This window comes from Pinus tabuliformis, chromosome Q, assembly GCF_031772625.1.
Source record: "Pinus tabuliformis cultivar Carrire ecotype Pingquan chromosome Q, CPIR1, whole genome shotgun sequence".
Lineage (NCBI taxonomy): Eukaryota > Viridiplantae > Streptophyta > Pinopsida > Pinales > Pinaceae > Pinus > Pinus tabuliformis.
Window position 1 is genome coordinate 830489740 of NC_142296.1, and position 20786 is coordinate 830510525.

General features: G+C 35.1%; 1 pseudogene; it reads left to right on the plus strand.

The window, feature by feature from the left end:
* Positions 1-18507: 18507 nt before the first annotated feature.
* On the plus strand, positions 18508-20716 carry LOC149222182 (uncharacterized; annotated as a pseudogene).
* The last annotated feature ends 70 nt before the right edge of the window (positions 20717-20786 follow it).

Consider the following 20786-nt stretch of genomic DNA (forward strand, 5'->3'; position numbering starts at 1 on the left):
TCTTAATAAAGAGGTTATTTCATCAATTTTATGTTCTTCATCTTTGGTGTTTGATCATGAAGTACTTTCATCTCTGGCTTTCATTTTCTTTTCAACCTTTTCTGCCTTTACTTTGAATTTACTAGATGTTGACCTGTTTGCTTCCACTTCAATTGCATTAGTTTTCATGTCTACTAAGGTTTTATATTTTGTCTCTCTAAGCATTACAACAAAATCATCATAAAATGCTTTAGAAAATCTGACTTTAGCTGCAATAACTGAGGATTTACAATCTGGTGGCATCTTGCTATAAATCTTATTGAATCTCTTGATAAAGTCTGCAATAGGTTCACCAGGGTTTCTTCTCAAATATTCAATTATGTTAGATAGTAAACATGATCCTTTTTAATTACCCATTGATTCTTGAATATGTTGGTTAATTCAGCCCATGAGTTTATAGAATTTGCTTGTAGTTGTCTAAACCATATCCTGACATTTCCCTCTAATGATTGAGAAAAAAGTTTGGTGTAAACATCCTCATGTTTAATGTTCATATTATCTACAAAGTCAAGAAATGCAACCAAGTGGTCTTCTGCAGATGGCCCAGTTTCTCCATTGGATCTAGGCAATGTTTCAAATACCCTTAAGGAAAATCATGAAGTTTGGCCACTGGTGGAAGTACTAATGATGCATATCGAGTTGTTACAATTGGCCTAAATCCAACCATTTCATGTTGTAATGGAACTGACTGTTTTGGAGGGGTAGCTTTACTTGAATATGGCTACGATGGAGGTTTATGTTTCTTGAAAAATTGAGGATGGAAAACTAATTTATGGACTTCAAGTATGATTTTATCTTGATCTTCAAAGGCTAGAGGATTGGTATAAATGCTAATTTCCTCTTTAGGCTTGGAAAAAATTGAAGGGTGAGTATGTATGAGAGAGGAAATGAAATCAATTGGTTTCAATTCAAGAAATTGAAGCTCGGGATCTGTTTCAGTATCAGATGGTTCTGAATGGGAAACATGAAACTCAAAGGTCTCAAGCTGATGAACTAACAATGTTGATTGAAGATATACTCCTTTAGAAATGATTTATAAAACTTTAGGTGGAAGATCTAATAATTCAACATGTATTGGAATTAATTGAAAAGGCTCAATTTGTGAGGATATCTTAGGTGAAAGAGAGGCAAAAGAAGAAGTGGAAGCTTCTAATCTATGTCTGATAGATGCAATTCTCACAAGTCTCTCTAGATCTGATAAAGGAGAGAAGATCTCTGGATCTTAATGAGATCTGGTATGCTTGCGTGAAGCCAAATTTAACCAGTGAAGTCGCCAGGTGAAAGATTTTAGCTTGTTGACCTCTTATTCATCATTAAGAGGCAAGTCTAATTGTTGTCCCAAGGAAAAACTTTGTTCCCCGACAACGATGCCAACCTAATGTTGTATCTTTGTAGACAGTTCTAGGCTAGGGAACTGTGCCAAAGCATCTAAGTAAGGGTTTAATTGAATTGGATGACCAATGTATTAAACCTTTAACACTTGTAAAATCTAAATATTTATGAGAAGCTCAAAGGGTTGATTTTCATTCATAACATAATAAATCTTTGAGTTGAGTTTGAAAGCAAAATTAAGAAAATATGTGATAATCAAACATCCATATTGAATATTTAATTAATCAAATATAGTTGATGCGTGCAGAAAAATTCTACAGCCAAATAATATATGTTCAAGAGATGACAGAAGGCAATAATTAAAAGATATAGAGGAACTAACTTAAACAAACTATTTAGTTAATTAATATCTTTAATGATTATAACTTTGCAGTGGGATGTCAGGGAGATTGATACTCAATCTAGCCTTACTTTAAGTCTTGTGTTACCTTTAACATATGTAGAATTAAATTATGGAAAACATAAATGAATAAACAAAAACTCACATGGACATAAAAGTTGTTAAGAATGAAGACAAAATCCTTTGATTATCTTTAGAAATATTTTAGAGTATTAAAATAGTGTCACTCGATCATCACAAGGGTTCAACCCTTTCTTCTTCGAATTACAAAATACTTATAAAGTGTAATTCAAAAATATCTAGATCTAATAAAATTTATGACGAAATGGAATATTATCCAAAACTGATTGGGATATTACAAAAATAGAACATAAAAATAGCTTGTTTGAACTGATTTGAATAATCATCACACAATTTGAGTGTGTTGTTTGATGATTGCTGCTTCAAACTAAATTTTCTACTTTCTACTCCTTTTTTCCCATAGATTTTGATAGTTACTCTATTGGATTCTGACTAGTAGACTTTGTTTCTGTTGTGGACATTGTTGTTGTAGATGTCCCTACTCCAATGTTGATTTGGAGTTCTCTTTCCTTGATCAATTTCTACATCTCTGCCTCCATTTTCTGAATCTGTACATTTTGTTCCATAATCATCTGAAGCATGTTTTCTTTTTCCTTCTTCAGTTGACTTACTTCTTGTGTTTGAGGATGTTTAGTTGTTGGTAATATTAGTTACTCCTTTATTGCCTATATGTCTGCATTTCTACTTTTAATTATTTCCTCAGCCGCCTTTACATCTTTTGGATTCAATCCTAACTTTAAAAACAGATCCTCCAGCCCTTAATTTTGGTATCCTTTGCTAGAGAAGACATATTTTCTAGCTTCAATTGAGAATGAATATTATTCAGAGATGCTTGTAGCTTAGAAGCTGCCATGACAGAACTTGTCAAGGATGTGTATATCATTTCTCCTTCTTGCTTGTGAACATCAATTTGATCTATAGGATGTATCTGTTTGATATAAAATGAAAACCCAAAGGTTTTGTAATCTTCGACGCTCTTAGGCACAAGGACCTTTGGTTCCAAAAATTCTAATTGGAACTGTCCTCTTTCACTATCTAAGGCATAAAGTAATCTAGTCTGATATGTGGAAGGTTGTTTATAGAACTCTACATATGTAGAAGTTTTTAGTAGCTCGTTTTTCTTCTTCATCTCTACGAATATTGCAAAAATACTTTGTTGCCTTGAAAAAGAAGGAGAAGAAGAATAATCTATAGTGGTTTCTTCAATCTGCTATAATGAAAATGCAGATTATCCTGAAAGTATGATTATGGTAGGTTCTTCAAAATTTTGAACTTCTAATGACTCTTCTTCAACATTTATGGCATCAAATGAAAACACATGGGTTTTGTAATCTTCAACACTCTTAGGCACAGGGACCTTTGGTTCCAAAAATTCTAATTAGAATTGTCCTCTTTCACTATCTAAGGCAAAAAGTAATCTAGTATGAGTTGTGGAAGACTGTTTCCAGAACTCTGCATAGGTAAAAGATTTTAGTGCCTCATTTTTCTTCTTCATCTCTAAGAATCTTGCAAAAATACTTTGTTGCCTTGAAGAAGAAGGAGAAGAATGAGAATCTATAGTGGTTTCTTCAATTTGTTGTAATGAAAATGAAGATTCTCCTAAAAGTATGATTGTGGTAGGTTCTTCAAAATATTGAACTTCTGAGGACTCTTCTTCAACATTTATGGTTTTACTCCTATTGAACACTTTGAATGCTACCTTATGTAACTTTGAACCTGCTGGAGATAGACTTTATCTCGATCTTTTCAATTATTTTTCTATCATCCTTGGAGTTTCCAATGTTGTTGACTAGAAACTAGCTCCTCAACTTTTTGTAGTGTGTTCTCTTCCCATTATTCTTTGTTGGCATATTGTTCAATCTTAGATTTTTCAATGTGCACATATGGTGTAGACTTTTGCCCAACTCTCATTGATGATATTACTCCTAATGGATCATATGACCAACTGAAACTCAATCTAAACTTCATCTCACTTAACAAATCATTGACTTCTTTTTCTATAGCTCTGGTGTTGACTACGAATGGGCCAACCTGTGATTTTAGTTTAAATTGAGCCTTTTGTTTCCTAGCAAAAAATTAACATCATCCATGTTCATCATCTGCCTGATATACTCTAGTGAAAAAATCATCATGGGGAGGAACACTGGTAATTTGTAAGGTGGAAGCTAGCAACCATAGATCCTAATTTATGTAAAATTTTGGTATAAATACTAGTCTCCAACTTTAGACCGCTCACTCAAATGAAAAATCCTTTTGATCTCTGTTGAAAATCTAGGAACTGCATCACTACTTAACAAACAAATTTCCATATACAAAAATTGATTGACAAAATCACTGAAAGAAAATTCTTCAAAAGCTTTCCTCACTAAGGAGGTCCAATGACTCACTGACTGTGGTTTGCCTTCAGCATCCAGTTTCTTTAAATGAAACTTGAACCTTTATGATTGATGATATAAGAACAACTAAATCAAAACTAATGCAATAAATAACACATGCAAATCGATACCTACACTCTTTTTTATTGTCAATTTGCACCATGTCATTTTGCAACCTATGCCTGCCAAACCAATAACATGGCCACACATTTGAAATATGATAGATGACCTGGATTCACTCTAGATGTTGCAGCTGGAAGGAACAAAATGATCAGATATTTGAGTGACCAGATAGTTTCAAACCTAGGATGTGTTGAGAAGAGAGGTCAATCTCTAGAGAAGAGCACATTTGTGAATAGTTTATTTGTATTTGACACACATCTTGGAACACTAATTTTGGATCACAATAATACTTTGTCAAATGACCTGACAAATTGCAAACTTCTTCATTAATAAGGCAATATCAAAGAGTGGAACATATTTATCCAACAATTTTATCAGACACAAGCTAATAAAGAAACATTAAATGATAATAAAGGATAGTTTGTTAAAGGACATGAATGCTTTCAAAACTATGTCGTGGACTAAAATTTGCCAAGGTCAATATTTACCTAATAATTGAGGACAACTTGTTGAAGGAAAACAATGCTTTCAAAACCACATCTTGGATGTGAATGCCTTCATGGCTACATCTTGCACTAAAATTCACTAAGCTCAATATCTACCTAATTCTTTTACAGAGTCCATAAAATTGAAAGGGCACTTTTACATCATATTTCAAACATCTTGTATAACATTACATAGCAAAATTTCGTCGGTTAAATAAAAACAGAATAATAAATTTCCCACCATTAGGTTGGGGAAAAATCTTTAACGACCATTTGTGGCAACATAAAAATAGAGCATTTGCATAATCAAAATTTTCTTTGCATATTAATGAAAACCACTCCCGCAAAACTCCTAGACCAATTGCAAACTCTACATGAATTCCTCCCTATAAAACATTGACTTCTACATAAGCAAGTGGCTAAAATGAATCCACAAGAAGTTGATATTTATGAACTATAATTTCATGTTATTCACCATGATCTTATTATGGTTCTGGAAGCATAACCATTACTACATACCTCTTGGACTTGAAATCAAGAAGGGAGATATTTTCAGGTAACCAAAAATGAGCATCATGCAATGGTAAATGTTGAATAAGATTGTTTAAATCTAATTGGCATGCACTTACCATCGATAGAAAATCTTCCATGTCATCTTTGGAAAGCTTGGGAATGGCATGAAGACCCTTCATAACGAAGAGGAATGGAGCCCATCCAAAAAGGCAATCCTCACATGTGAATGACCTCGGTTCAACAACGATATCTTCCATTTCCTCCAGGAAATAATCAATCTTATGCAGAAGCTCCCTTAATATTGTGCAAAGCCACTTATGGGATCCAATGTCTACTACCATTAGGGAATCTGTTCCAGAACATTTTTCCAAGTGTAGACCTTTACTTACAATTACATGAGATGTTACAGGGCTATCAATTGCCTCCATGGATTTGCACAAATATATTACAAAAGCAGTAAAATCCTATGCTTCTTTATCATGCACCTCTTTAACATGTTGCATCATGTGAATATGCTTATCCTTAGCAAGGGATGGCATACTTGCACAACATAAATTTGAAGAAATCTTGATAGCAAGCTCAAGGACAAAAGTAGAAAAATCTCAGACAATTGTCTTTGCCTTAGTTTCATTGAAATATTGACTTCCATTAGCAACACCAATAGTGTCTAGCAAATAGGCAAGGGAATTGTTGGACCATGTATAAATAATGTCCGGGTAAACTCTTTGCTAATAGCTTACAAAGCTCAAGTAGAATGGATGCACAATATATATGAATATGACTCGACATAAAATCTTCATTCGGTGATAATAATAGTTTAATAGATTCTTCTGCCCAGTCACAGTTGCTCTACAATGGAGAAAGCAATAACATAATCAAAGCCGAAGTCGCCATTGCCGGCTAAAATACCTACATGCGTTCTGAAATAGTAATGAAAGTAGAAACAAAAACAATATTTGTAGCCATCTATATCCCTTTATGAAAATAAATTAAGGCTGAGCTTACCTACAGAAAATAGTCATGAGATCGAAGCCCTAGACACTACAAATTTACCAAATTGGTGTGACTGAGAAGGAGAAACTATTGGAAACCATGATCATAAAATAACAACAACAATTCAATTCGGATATTCCAACAATTGAATCCTTTAAGCCCCCAAGATTAATCAACCATGCTTAGTACCTTGCTTACATATCCCATAACCAATCCCTAGAAATCCAATATCTTCCTAACTCCATTGCTTAGTTAACATTTTATCTGCAATTTCTTTGACTCGAAAGCTTTCAAATGGGAGTAAATTTTGGGAGGAAATTTACAGGGCAAAAGGATGAAGTCCAATTACCCGCACTTTACTATTTTAATTGTTTTTAACTTTTTATTAATTTTATATGATAGTTTTAAACATTTTCCCTATTTGTGGTGGGTTATTTTTTTAATAACAATATAGTTATGAGAAAGTTTGTGAAATTCGGAAATTTCATCAATATGGATGTTTTTTTTTATGAATAGGGAAATAGAGAAAGCTTTGCAATTTTATCTGAGCATGAAATTGTGATGATGAGAAATATTTAATTTATCAATAATGTAAATATTCTTTTTTAACTATAATAATAATGTAAATATATTTTTAAAGGAAGGGTTGGTGGGTGGGGTTGTTTTCAATTATAAAGGATAAATTGAACCAAATTTTGTAAAGAGAAAATTGAACCAAGTTTTGTAAAGAGATTAGGGGAATCAACTAATAATCAAGTAAAAGCATTAAGTTTAATTTAGGGATTGTTCATTGTCAAAATAAAAGGGATCACATAATTGTTAGTGATTAGAGGCTCAACTTTTATAATTTGTCAAATGCATAATTAATGTTTATCCTAAAACATGTATATCTAGAATGATACAAAAAGCTCTTAGAGTGGCTAAAAAGTTCGAGTCCATTGATGTTTTCCAAATCTTAAGGGCCTTCGACCACCTAATGGATGTGAAGGCTAATGAGGGAGTTCATTTAAATGTGGGTATGCTAAGCATAAATGGGAGGCACCCTTTTGATCACATATTATGTGAGTTATATATTCCCAAACTTTACAAGTTGTGTGCATTTGAAATTAACTAACAAGTGAAGCATTGCATTAAGGTTGAAGTGACATGCATTTATTCCAACATACCTACTTATGTATTTATCGCACTCCTTTGCATTTGGTAATGAGATGACCTTTAATTCTAATGGAATGGACTTTAGCCTCCAATGTAGGATTAAATTTTGGATTGACTCTAGCAAAACCTAATGTTCTTGTTGGCAATAATCTAGTTTCAAGCCATTCCTCTAACTTGTCCTGCTCCTTTTTTAGGATTGAACTCTAATTTCTATTTATGCTCTGCAGTGATTGTAGGATAACAACTCTATGAATGGATTTTGGCTTTTGTTTTCACTTTGGACATTCTTTATCTATGTGGTAGTTTTGTTCCTTTGTCCCTTCTTAGGCTCATTGCTTGGTTCTTTAGAAGATTCTCTATTAATGCTTCCCATGAATTATCCCTTGGGTATATAAGCAGTATGTATGGGCACAAGAATTTCATCCATTGCATTTCTTGTGAGAATTTTGAATTGTGTAGGGTTTAAAGGTGAAATACCAAGAAAATCAAGCATATCCATGTGACATTCCCCCATTTCAATGTGGAATGATGGCTCCACTTAACTCTAAAACAATCAAGAACATTGAACTATCAGCAATGGTAGTAAGTTCAAGCTAGAAAATTGCGAAATTGGAAAGAGAAACATGTGTATCTTATATCCCTTGGTTCTTAGTTCGTACCAAATTTCTTAGTCCTGGGTTTCTAATCTAAAGATTTCCACTAGGTTTGTCAAAGTTGCATTGAGGGATGAAGAAACAATTCAACAAGTATATGAAATCATGATAAATAGAAACATGCCTCTAAAGCTCCCTCTTTAGCCAAACATCAACCAAAAATCCCTTAGTGAGCATGCTTTCTTTTCAACTTAGGTTTTCCATTAGGGAATGCTTTTAGTATCAAAATTGTAATTTTTCATTTATGGAGTGACACAATTAAAAGTGACTAGCATAAATGACTAATTCATGTACTTGACTAGTTGGTTATATTTTTATTCTTGGACTATAGTAGCCATTTACATTAATCATTTTTTTATTTTGGCAATGTATTACCTAGTCATATGTGTTAGTCCTCGACTAAATTAGTCATTTAAGTTAGTTGTTTTTTGTTGGGTCACTTATTAATATCTAGTCGTATATTTTATCCCTAGACTAAATTAGACATTTTTAGTTAGGTCACTTAAAATTGCTCAAATTTAGTAGTAATTCACTTGAAATAATTGTGGTGACTACATTTTCTAGTCGCATAGTCACTAATCTCTCATTTTGTACTAGTGCTCCTTCTCTCTTAATTTAATTATTTTTACTTCCCTTTACCTTGGTTTAGTTTCAATTCTCCCCATAGTCAAGTTTTCGAGCTCTCTATTCTTTTAGATTTGTTTTATCTCTTATCCAACATTGTTGGCTTTTCAAGTTCTCAAGGAACTCAGGTATTTGGGGGGTTACTTCTTTCTGGTCTCCTCCATTCCTTGTAATTTCACATCTTGTCAAGCCCTCTCTTAAGCTTTCACCTCTATATTGGACCTCACTTTGGAACTACCCTTCTGTGGACACTGCACCCTCCTCCAACTCTTGTCTCATCTCTGACAACTCTCCCCTCACCTATTAGAACAACCTCTCTCCTTGTGCAACAAGAATGCCCCATCAGAGGGCTTGTGTTCATCGAGGGACATCATATTATCAGGAGTCTGGAATTTGAGGGTGCACATGGGCTCAACTCAAAGCTAAAGGTTCAACAACACGATTTTGAGATCTTACCCCACCTCCTATCCAAGCATAACGCTCATAGGATGAGAGGGAAATAGCTAATCAACAACACTTTCTCTTAGATACAGAGGTTTTGACAGATTTGACTAATTGAGTGCTTGATGCAGGTCACACATGAAAAAATACAATCAATACATGTACATGGTGGACCTCTATTGGCACATGAAGTATTTGCTAGGAAAATTCCTATTGTGACATGCACAAAAAATGAGAGGACCTCCTCCTCTCCACGGAACACCTGCATTGGCACTTGGAAAACATGGGTCATTGATTGAAGCACATAGAAAAGCACATAAGCATCCCTCTTGCTTCTAGTTGTTCACTAGACAACAACAAGGAGCCTATTTAGGTTGCAACCATAGATTCATATCCCTCCTTCTAGTCAATTTCCTCTTGGTATGGTTTTAGTTTATTAGTTTTTAGCTTTCTTTTCTTTTTCTCAAGCCCCTTGAAGGCTCAATATTCGACATATGTATTTTGAATTTTGACTTTTGTCTATGCCTCCTTGAAAAGAATAAATTTCTAGATATGGTTAAGTTCCCTAACGACTAAATTACCTAACATGTTTAAAATTATCATGTAATATCACATTTGGAAAACAATATAATTATTCATTTCACAAATTTCAACTTTGAACTTAATACAATAAATATCGTAAAAACACAAAACACCTCCTACACTACTAATTTTCTATTACCTTAACAAACCCCATAAAAAAATCTATACCATAAATTTTCATACAACCACTTTGAACCATAAATCTTACTTGCACAAATACTTAAAATAACAACAAAATTGTATGTTTAAAAATAATTTAAATTAAACTTAACCAAAAATTCAAAATAACTAAACATTAAACCATTCTAAATTATTATTATTTAAAACCAAAACCTTAACCTATTTCATAATGTACCCTACATATTATTTGTTTTACTTACATCTATAATCCTGTAGATGGAAGTAATAAAAAACATACGAAAAGGAGGCTTAATTTTCCTTTTACATACCATACATATTTCAACGTCTCCTTTGGAACAATGAGCCATGCATATTTCTTAATAATGACAATAATGGAATTTATGCATGAACAATCATTACTTCATAAGCGAAATGAATTTCATGTAGTTGGTGTTTGAGAGGGTTTGTTACATTCTCATTGTTTATATATATATATATATATATTGTTTTGTTTCTTTTTCTTTTTTTCTTTTTTCTCGTAAAAAAAGTCGTAATTTTATTCATATGAAAAAATTACATTTCGTAGATGCTTGAAGCATATGTAGATGGTTGTTCCTGTAATGCCAGGAAACAAAAGATTACAATAATAATAATAATAATAGTAAATAAATAAATAAATAAATTTCTAGCAAGCCTATGCTTTTCGACCCTTTTTCTTCTCCACTCTTCGCCAACCTCTAGAGTTGGGAGAGGGTGCAATAATATCTAGTTGGTTTTCCGATGTGTTCATTGGTTGTTCTTTGTCAAATTCGATCCTTTGGAACCATGAGTTCGTTTGATGCCACTTCCTTCCAGTTGAGGTTCTTGCTACTGTTTCATGTTGTATGGCTCCAACTGAGTGTTTGGGGCATTCTCTTCCTGTGTATATTTCTGTTCCTTTTGTGTGTCAGATTCCGAAGGATTCCCTATAGGTTCTGTCTGCATGTCCTCTTCTTCCAGCAGGTCGGTATGCTGCCATCCTTTAGCCTTTTTTTGTTGTTTCTTATTCCCTTTGGGGTCCTTTCTAGCCAATGGGCAGGCATATTGGAGATGCCCTGTTTGCATACACCCTCGGCATCTAAATGTTGTATTCTCATAGTCCAGCAGTTGTTTCCACAAAGAGTTATTGAAAATCAATGTGATGTGATCAGATAGCCCCTGGCTCAGGTCCACTTCTACACATATTCTGGCAAATGTAAAAATTCCCTTGATAGCTCGTTCTTCATCCATTTTAGGAATTTCCCCAAGGAATTCCCAATGGCTATTAAAACTTTGTGATGCCAAAAATGTAGAGGGAGGTTATGGAGCCTAACCCAAACAGGAATTGTTGACACTTTCATAGTATTGGCATCAAATTCAGGAAACCGGGGGGTGGTGAAGAGGCCAGCATTGCCCCAAAACCAAGGCCCCTGATTAATGATACTATCACATTCCTGTTTTGTGTCGAATCTAACTATAAAAAATCCTTTTGGGCACAGGTAAATTTCACAGTTAGATGACCATGAGGAGAAGATCCACTGATGCAGAGCATCAGATTTTGGCCAAAAACCGTTGAATCTACAAATAACATCATTCTTGGATAGATCTGTGTGTAGAGCAGTTACCTCCGGCAAAGATACTTGAAGCGTTGGAGATTCTGGTTTTTGTTCCACTATGTAGGGGCCTGGTAGTTTTGACGCTAGTGCTGGCTTGTTTGGTATTTTTTCCTTTCCTTTGACAACATCACGGAAGGAACCTATATTTTTTGAGTTGGCTCCATTACATCCGCTGCGCAGCCTTAGATTGAGGATGATGGTTGAATCTTTGACTATACCATAGTGCTGAAGTGTGTGGTTGTCCTGCAGACTATGTCTTTTATATATCAGATTTTGGTGTTTTGTTGGGGTTCCAAGTGGGATCTAGATTTCTTGCTTTATCTCATGAATACTCATCCTCTTGTGAGCCGCATGCAGTAGTGTCCATCCCCTAACATTTTGATGAAGATTTTTATTAGATCTTTGTCCATGCAGAGTAGAAAGACCTTGTTGAGGCCCCGATTTGTTGGATCCAGATTTTTCTCTGTAAACCCAAATACATCACTGTGTTTTGTATTCTGTCTGTGCCTTGATTTCTCCAGATCTAGCTTGTGGGGGACGTTTTTCATAGCCCCAGCCACTATCTCCAGAATATCTGCTTTTCACATGAATGTCCGGCCCTCCGAGATCATGTCCCCTTTGGCTGGATTCGCTATAGCTCTTAGCTTCCATCCATTGGTGCCAGACCCCGTCTTCCTTTGTGAATAAAGGGATGCAGCAGGCCTCACAGCCCAGATCCAATCCCGCGCAGTTCGATCCTGCCATACCGCTTCGTTTTTGGCTTTTAGCTTGTGGGTGGCAGATCGATAGCCAGGGTATAACTCTGGCGTAGCTCTGGTTTGCAGTGTGTCGACGGCATAGGTTGCTGTTCCTGAAACCCTTGCCTTCTCTATCCATCCCTCCGTCTCCGTTTTCAGCGAGGGAGTCCATGCATCGGGGTAGCTGTTCCATAAGGAACCCCAGTCTTTGTAACAACCGTTGAAAATCATTTGGGGATGAGCGAACGAGAGATCGGGTTAGATCAGCTTGTGTGGATTCGGGTCCCATACTGGAGCCCCACAGCCTCCAGATTCCGTCTAGTCAGACTGCATCTCCTCGTGACGGTCCACAGCGTCGTCCTGGGGAGAACCGAGGCCTGCAATCGCAGAGATCTTGATATCCTGGAAGCGCTGATAAACCCTGGTCGCCATCGATCCCTCTGTTTACTATGCCTCTCTCAATCTTGTGCTCTGACTCCAAAAGAAGCACTTGTATTATTGTCTAATCCTATCGTTTTGCTTCTATATATAATTAAAATTATATATATTTTTATTTAAAAGGTAAAATTATATTTTTTTCCATTTAAAAGGTAATTTTGAATGTGTAAATAATTTAAGTATTTTAAAAATATTTTGAAACATTTAAATTTTGTAAATTATATGTTTTAAATATATAATTTTAGTAAATTTTTATTAAATTTTATAAAAAAATTATAATTAAAATTTTTATTCAAAAATCTAAAACAATTATACTAAATTAAAAAGTTGTAATAATCATTTTTATTGGTTAAGAATGACTCAAGAAAGGATTTCTTTTCAATTCTAGATTAATTTTGGAGTTTCACTTATTTGGTATCAACAACTATTTTGGAAAAAGAGTAGATAGATGAGCCTAGCCATGGAACAGTGGATATAGGAGATATAAAGAGGATAGACTCAACCTCGATTTTGTCACTTGGAATTTTGTTTTAATTTTATTACGTCTCATCATGGGATGACTGAGTGGTTATCACAATGTGATGTTATCCCCTCCACCTGGTTTCAAATCACCCAGGGGAACATCTTTGACCCATTGTGAAAAGGATCAAGGAGTAGGCTCCCCTACTCTTGTGGACTGTCGACTCTTGCTAATTCATAAATTCCTGCTATATTTGGCTTACGGGTTGTTGGATATATGTTGGATATAATTTTGGTGTCTTGCTAAGTCATAAATTACTCATATACCTGACTTACGAGTTGTTGGTTATATGTTGGATATATTCTTGGTGTTATAGTGTGAACATCTAAGTTTGATCTTAGGCCTCACCCATATTACTCCAACAAGTTACCAATTCACCATAGTGAAAAAATAAAAGAAAGAACATTATTATTATATTTTCATGGTATAATTTAACAATAAAAAATAGTTCATTTGGTGTACATTGAGTAGTTGACATAATGGTTTGTTATCTCTTTCAAGAGTTTCATTGGTTTAGACTAAGTGGTTAAGAGAATGATTTGTTACCCCCTCCACTTGGTTTCAATTCTCATGAGGGACATGTTGACCCATTGGGATAAGGCTCCAAGAGTAAGCTAACCTTTGGCATAGAGCAAGTTATTGATATATCTAATATGAGGACGTAATGATAATCAATAAATTTGATTTAGACCTTGTCAACTCACCATAATTAGAAAAAAAGAAAAGGAAAGTGTATAATATCCTATAATTATGTCGATAAACAAGTCTATTTTGGATTGGGCATTTGCAATTTTAATTTAATTATCAATAATTATTAGGTGGATGGCAAGGACTTAACTTCCATAGAATATTCTAAAATATTTTTGATAGTATACACAAATCAAAGGTTGTTGTTTTTTTAAAGTAGTTATGCATTTTTTGCCCTTCTATTAAAATTCATTAATTAAAAAAAATATCATATGAATAAGTGTCATATCAAATGAGTTAGGTTTTTTGGGCATGTGGTATTAATAAACCTATTTACAAATTATGAAGCTTCATAGTAAAATGGGAGAGAATCTCCCTAGTTAAGAATCTTATTGCATTTTTTTAATGTATAAATATTTAACTTATATTAATTCATTTTAAACTATCTGTTTTGGAGTGGATAAAGGATGGAGCCTAGGCTCCATGTGTTGTCTCTTACGTATGGAACAATTTGATGTAAGTGAAACATTGGATGAGTGAGAATTTGAGATGGGAGATTGGATCAGACTCTTTGGTGGAGATAGGCCTGGATCCTATTAGAGGTTTTGTTGGAAACCATTCTCTACCTATCACTCTTGTCAGGGACATCCATAATTTGGGGATTTATTTTTTAAATCAGATACATGTTTCACATGATCCCAACTGCTCATATCCTTTTTGGATATACTCTTGGGATTTAGGTTTATATGGCGATTTGGCTTAGCCATTGTAATGTCCCCAACCACTTAAGAAGCTTATGACGAATTCCACTAGCCTAGCATGGTTCCCATAAGCTAAAGTGGGGAAAATTTAAGAATGGGACTTAATTCATCCAAGGAAACATTATAAAAGTCTAAGGGGTGAAAAAAAAAAACATTTCTTAGGCAAGTGAAAAGTCACTTTAACTTTATAAAGTGAAAATATTATAAAGTGATTTTATGAAAGTTAAGAGGGTAAATGGTGAAAAAAATCATCATAAGTTTATAAAAGAGAAAAGTGAGGAGACTCTCCTCATCCATTCACTTTTTATTTATTTATTATTATTATTATTATTATTATTCTTCAGAAAAGAGCTATTGGAGAGTTTTTGAGAAGGAGTTTAGGGTTTGGGAAACCTTAGTTGCCATAGTTGGTTTTAGTATTGAAACCATACACTTTAACTGGTTCAAGGAGTGAAATCACTCAAATTTCACCATTGGGCTTTCATGGAGAAAATGAATAGCAGAAGACTATAAGGTGTTGAGGTGTTATCAATTGATTTTACATTATGATATTGTGTTTGAATATTTCTTGACAGATTGAAGAAACCCATGAAGGGTCTTTGCTTCAATACCATCTCAATGGGTCGATTTAGTGGCCAAGATTTCCATTGCGGAGGGTACAAATTTTTGGGTTATTCGAAGGACCAAGACACCAATATTTTGTTGAAGTTTTGTGGGTCATTTTCTTTGGATTGAGTAGAGGCCAAGTTCACTCTAAAGGAGTTTACTCATGGTTTTTTAGGCTGGTCATATACATTCACATTTGCTGGAGAACAATTTTGTTGCGATAACTATGTATTCTTACTAAGGAAGGTCGAGGGCATGCATTTCATTTGCTGGGTACGATTTGGAAGGAAAGATCACTACGACCTATGCTGAAACAGACCCTACTTCTGTTGATTGGTAGTGTGGCATATTCCAAGGTAGAGACCATCATCTGGAGAGAATAATCAAGTTGGTGGGTTGGCTGAACTTGGATATTTTGGGTTGCATATAGTGTTGTAGCTTCAGGTTGTTGTGGAAGGCAACATACAACAATGTTTGATGTGACACTCCCTCTAGTTATTCTTGCTACAAAATATGAAGGTTGAACGTTTCATCAAAGACATTTCACAATGCTTTAATCAAGTTCCATTGTTCTTTTCACTTTGCAAACTTAACTGTTATATAGATCCCAAAATTGTGTAATTTCCGGTGTTCTTATTACCATTGTTCTTGTTGTTTCTTTTCATTGCTCATACTTGTATCATCCTTAAGTGAATTTTTGCGCTTAATAAGAATCAAATCATGTTGTTATGAATCATCTCCATGTCATGTATTGATCACTATGTGTGTTATACAAATTAAAATTTGTGAAAAGTGTGTCTACAACAATGTGTTGCCAAATTGTTTGACAAAAAGGCATCACTGAAAACTCTAACATAAACTTAGAAATTTATTGAAAATTTAAGGATTTTTCATAAGAGAATTTTACAGTCATGGGGGGGGGGGGGGGGTATGTGAGCAATTTATACTTGGGCAGTATCACTCTGATGGAAAAGGAAGACAACTTTACATGGGATGGTAAATTTGTGTGGGGTCTAATCACTATTGCAAAGGCATACATGTATATCTCTATTGCTTAACAATGTTTTGAGGGAAGATGGTGGTTCACAAAAAATTGGAATTGGAAATGTACCCTAAAGCTTACATGCTTTTGTTGGCTAGCTTGGAAAAATAAAATATTATCATGAGATAATTTGTGTCGACGAGGTTTCATTGGTCCAGGCATATGTGTATTGTGTAAGGAGGAGATTGAGGATGTGGTTCACCTTTTCCTTAAGTGTCCATATGAGGTCTCCATATATAATGGCGTGTCAAACATATTAAATATATTTGTTGATCGAAAGTCCACATCTATGGAGGCTTGTTTGCAGGGCTGGATGTTGGGTTACAAGGAATACCAAACTCTTCCCCTTTACATATTTTGGGGCATTTGGAGGAGTAGGAATGCAAACATATTTGATAATTCTCCTTTGAACATCAAATGTATTTGCATGAAGAGATGTGCATACTTCAATGACATCGAGCTTGTGGTCTATAAGGGATCTTCGTGAAACATTCATCCTTCAAATATACGGTGAAAATTTCCATTGGGGTTTTTTGATGGGGCGACATATGAGAATATGTGTGGCAAACAATGGAATGGGTACCAATACTCAGGGGAAGGTCATTGCTCTTTAGGGGATCTTATATTGTGCTAATTAGTTATCCATCGAGTCAATGGATGCCTTCGGTGATTCAAAGGTTGCTATTAATTTGGCTATGGAGCGGTCATCATTTGATCCTGCTCAAATAACTGGATGAAAATAATTAAGTTGTTGATTAGAATTTTTAGGGGGTGACATTTTTCCATATATACAAAGAACAAAATGGAGTGCTGACGCACTTTCAAAGTTGAGACACATATATCTACTCGGGGAGATTATGTATACTCCCTACTACAATAACAATATGCAATGGACGAGGAAAATCTTCTACACATAAGTTTTCTCTCCCATGTTACGGATCTACTTTTTGCCATATTACTTACATAGGTCATAATTTTTTGAGATATAATAAATATTATATGTTTGTCATATTAAACTTTATTTATGAAACATATTACAAATTTGGGAAATGTGATAACTTTTTCTCGTGCATACTACTACTCACCAAAAATAGTGATTTAAAAAATTATACTATCCTATATGCAAATAGCTAATATTAATATAAAATATTAATTCATTTTAATAATAATAATAATATTTTTAAATAAAATTATAATTTAATTATTTTTTTAAATAAGTATTTGGATGTCAGCTGAGTCGTCTACCGAGGCGGAGGAATTGCCCGAATAGCCAAAAGTGGTCGGAATTTGGGCAAAAAAATTTCAAAAATTCTTGTAACAGTGTTTGAATTGTGTTTTTGATGGTGGAAATGGATTCAACAACATAAAAAATGTCTAGGACACCTAAAATTTTGAAGTTTAACAACTATAACTTGGATTTACAAAAATCCTTGCCGAATTTTCTTTAAATATGACCAAAATTTCCATAACTTTCTAGGCAATTCCTTCGGCTAGTTAGACTATGGCGTTACCAATTATCATGATATCAATTCTCCGTTTGGTTTAGAATGATATAATGCTAAAAACTATGTTAGAGGCCGACATAATATGGTGACGAGATATTTTATGCAGATAAGGGAGAGCGGCATTTGGTAGTGAATATTCATCAAGGCGAGCCACACGTATAAGCCATTTTGGCATAGGGAGACCGAGTGCTTAGGAGTTGTCTTTAGTGCAACTTTTTGGAAACTTTTCCGGTGGATTTTTCCGGTCTAATTTCTCTAAAATCTAGCAGGAATTCATTGAAATCACAAGTTTGATGGGTAAACCTGCACAATAGAAGTGCCCTAGGGGTTTTTCATGGTGCTGAATCCATATATAGAGTAAAAAAACTAATTTAAATAACAAAAATCAAGATTTCACCATAATATTTTCCGCTGGATTCCGGCATCTGAAACTCCAAAAAGGCGCACTAAAGACAACTCCTAGTACTTATGTAAAAAAACTAATTTAAATAACACAAATCAAGATTTCACCATAATTTTTTCCACCGGATTCGGACACCTGAAACTCCAAAAAATCGCACTAAAGACCACTCCTAGTGCTTACGCTGAAAATTTGTTTCCCATAAACATGTGAGCATTGTGAAATGGCAGGCACCAACATGATATATCGTTTCCATAAACATGTGAGCATTGTGAAATGGCAGGTACCAACATGATATATCCAAAATTCAAACAGCCTCATCTAACAAGGGAAACAGCAGGAGGTACATCACTCTCTAGTTCTTCTGTTGTGTGTTTGTGTGTGCCTTATTCGCATCCTTTTCATAGGCATTACACAGCCACAACGAAAACCTGCAACAATTCTTCGAGTCAAAACACATTTACAAAGTCCCACAACAATTTCTTGCGATATCATAGGCTTGTAAGCGCAAATACCTCGCTATGTCTGCCCTTCCGCCATGTGTGTGCCATAGATACCCATCAGAGAAAATACCCAACAAAGAATGGCTTTAACGCATCTAGGAGCCTGAGGGCTAAGGCCTCTGCTAATGCTCTTGTTGTGCAGCAGGACGATATAGTAAATAAAATATGCAAAGCCATTGAAGAGGACCAATGGGAATGCTTACAGGAAAACTTTATGAATTCCATGGCACATGATTTAAACCCTGATGCGGTGGTGAAGGTGTTAAACATCCAAACAGATGCCCAGAATGCCCTGAGGTTTTTCCAGTGGGCAGATAAACAGGAGGGTTATGAACATAATACCAATGCATATTTTACCATGATTGAACTTCTGGGCAGAGCAAAGATGTTCACTGAATTAAAGTTCCTTTTGCAGAAAATGCAAACCCAAGGACATGAGATAACTAGAAGTATGCTTCATAGTTTGGTGATGTCATATGGACGGAGTGGCAGGCTCAAAGAATCTCTAGAAGCCTTTAATTCAATGAAGGAGATGGGCTATGAACCCGGTCTCATTGATACTGCCTACAACTCTGTCCTGGTAGCTCTAGTGAAAAACAAAAAGCTCGACATGGCCGAAAATCTGTTTTTCCAAATGGTTCACAGTGGAGTTTCTTGCAACAGTTTAACATATACTTCCATGGTTGAGTGTTTCTACTTGAAAGGAAAGGTGGAGGATGCCATGAAATTGCTGGATGATATGATCCAGAATAAGGACGTGCCAGATGTGGTGACTTACACTACTGTGATTTCTGCCCTCTGCAAGAGAAAATGATAGAACAAGCTTATGAAGTATTGCAAAAAAAGCGTGAGATTGGATGCGAGCCTAACTTATATACTTATAATGCTCTTATCAAGGGTCTTTGTGTTGTTGGAAGGCTTGATGAGGCCTTTGAATTGGTGACTGTGATGGAGCAGGGAGGCGTAGCACCAAATATTTACACATACACTATTCTAATACATGGTCTATGCAAGTTCCACAGATTGGATAGAACAAAAGTGATGTTAAATAAAATTTCGGCTAGGGGGCTGAAACCCAACGTAGTGACCTACAATACACTTTTGAACGGATATTGCAGAGAATCTAGATTAATTGAAGCTATGGATATCCTCAAAGAGATGCATCAGAATGACTGTACACCTGATAGTGTTACATATACCACCTTGATTCGGGCACTCGTTCAAGGGAACCAGCTTCCAGATGCTTTACTTATGCATGATGAAATGGCAGACAAGTGGTATGAAGTAAACTTTGATACATTGAACATTCTGGCCCGGGGACTTGCTAGGGTAGGTAACCACAAGGATGCAAGTATATTTTATAGAAGGATGAAGGATAGGGGTTTTGTTTACAATGCAACTGATTACTATTTGGCAATACATTGCCACTCCACAGCAGGAGAGATGGAGGAGGCTCAGTTCCTTCTCTATGAAATGATCAATAACGGTTATCCCTCTGGCCTTACTACTTACAACACAATGATCAAAAGGATTTTGCAGACAAGGAAGGTTGGATGATGCAGATGCAATGTTAAATTTTGTGATTGAAAATGGCACAGGTCCAGATGCTAGTTCTTACAATATCTTGATTAAATAATTTCTCAATCAAGGCCGGATTCAAGATGCAGATCAACTTTTTACAACAGCATTGGAAAGGGGTGTAGTTCTGAGTCAAAAACTGGTTGTTTCAAGAATCTGATGAATTACCGGAGGGCTTAGTTAGAAGCCAGGAGGAGCTTGTCATTGGCTCTGATGTAGGGGGTCTGCCATTCTGCATTTTAACCTGCTATTTTTCCTCAATTGTGGGATAAAGGCAGATTACTCTTGATAAGGATGCCTAGCTGACAATACAGTTAGATGAACTTACACTTCTTTGGAAACAACTTGCCGATTCTCTTGCATCCATAAAGTATGGTATCTTTTCTTGTCTCTTGCTTTGCCTTCCATAAATGTCTCTCTTCATAAATTTATTTATTTTTTCTTCAGAATTTTAGTTTC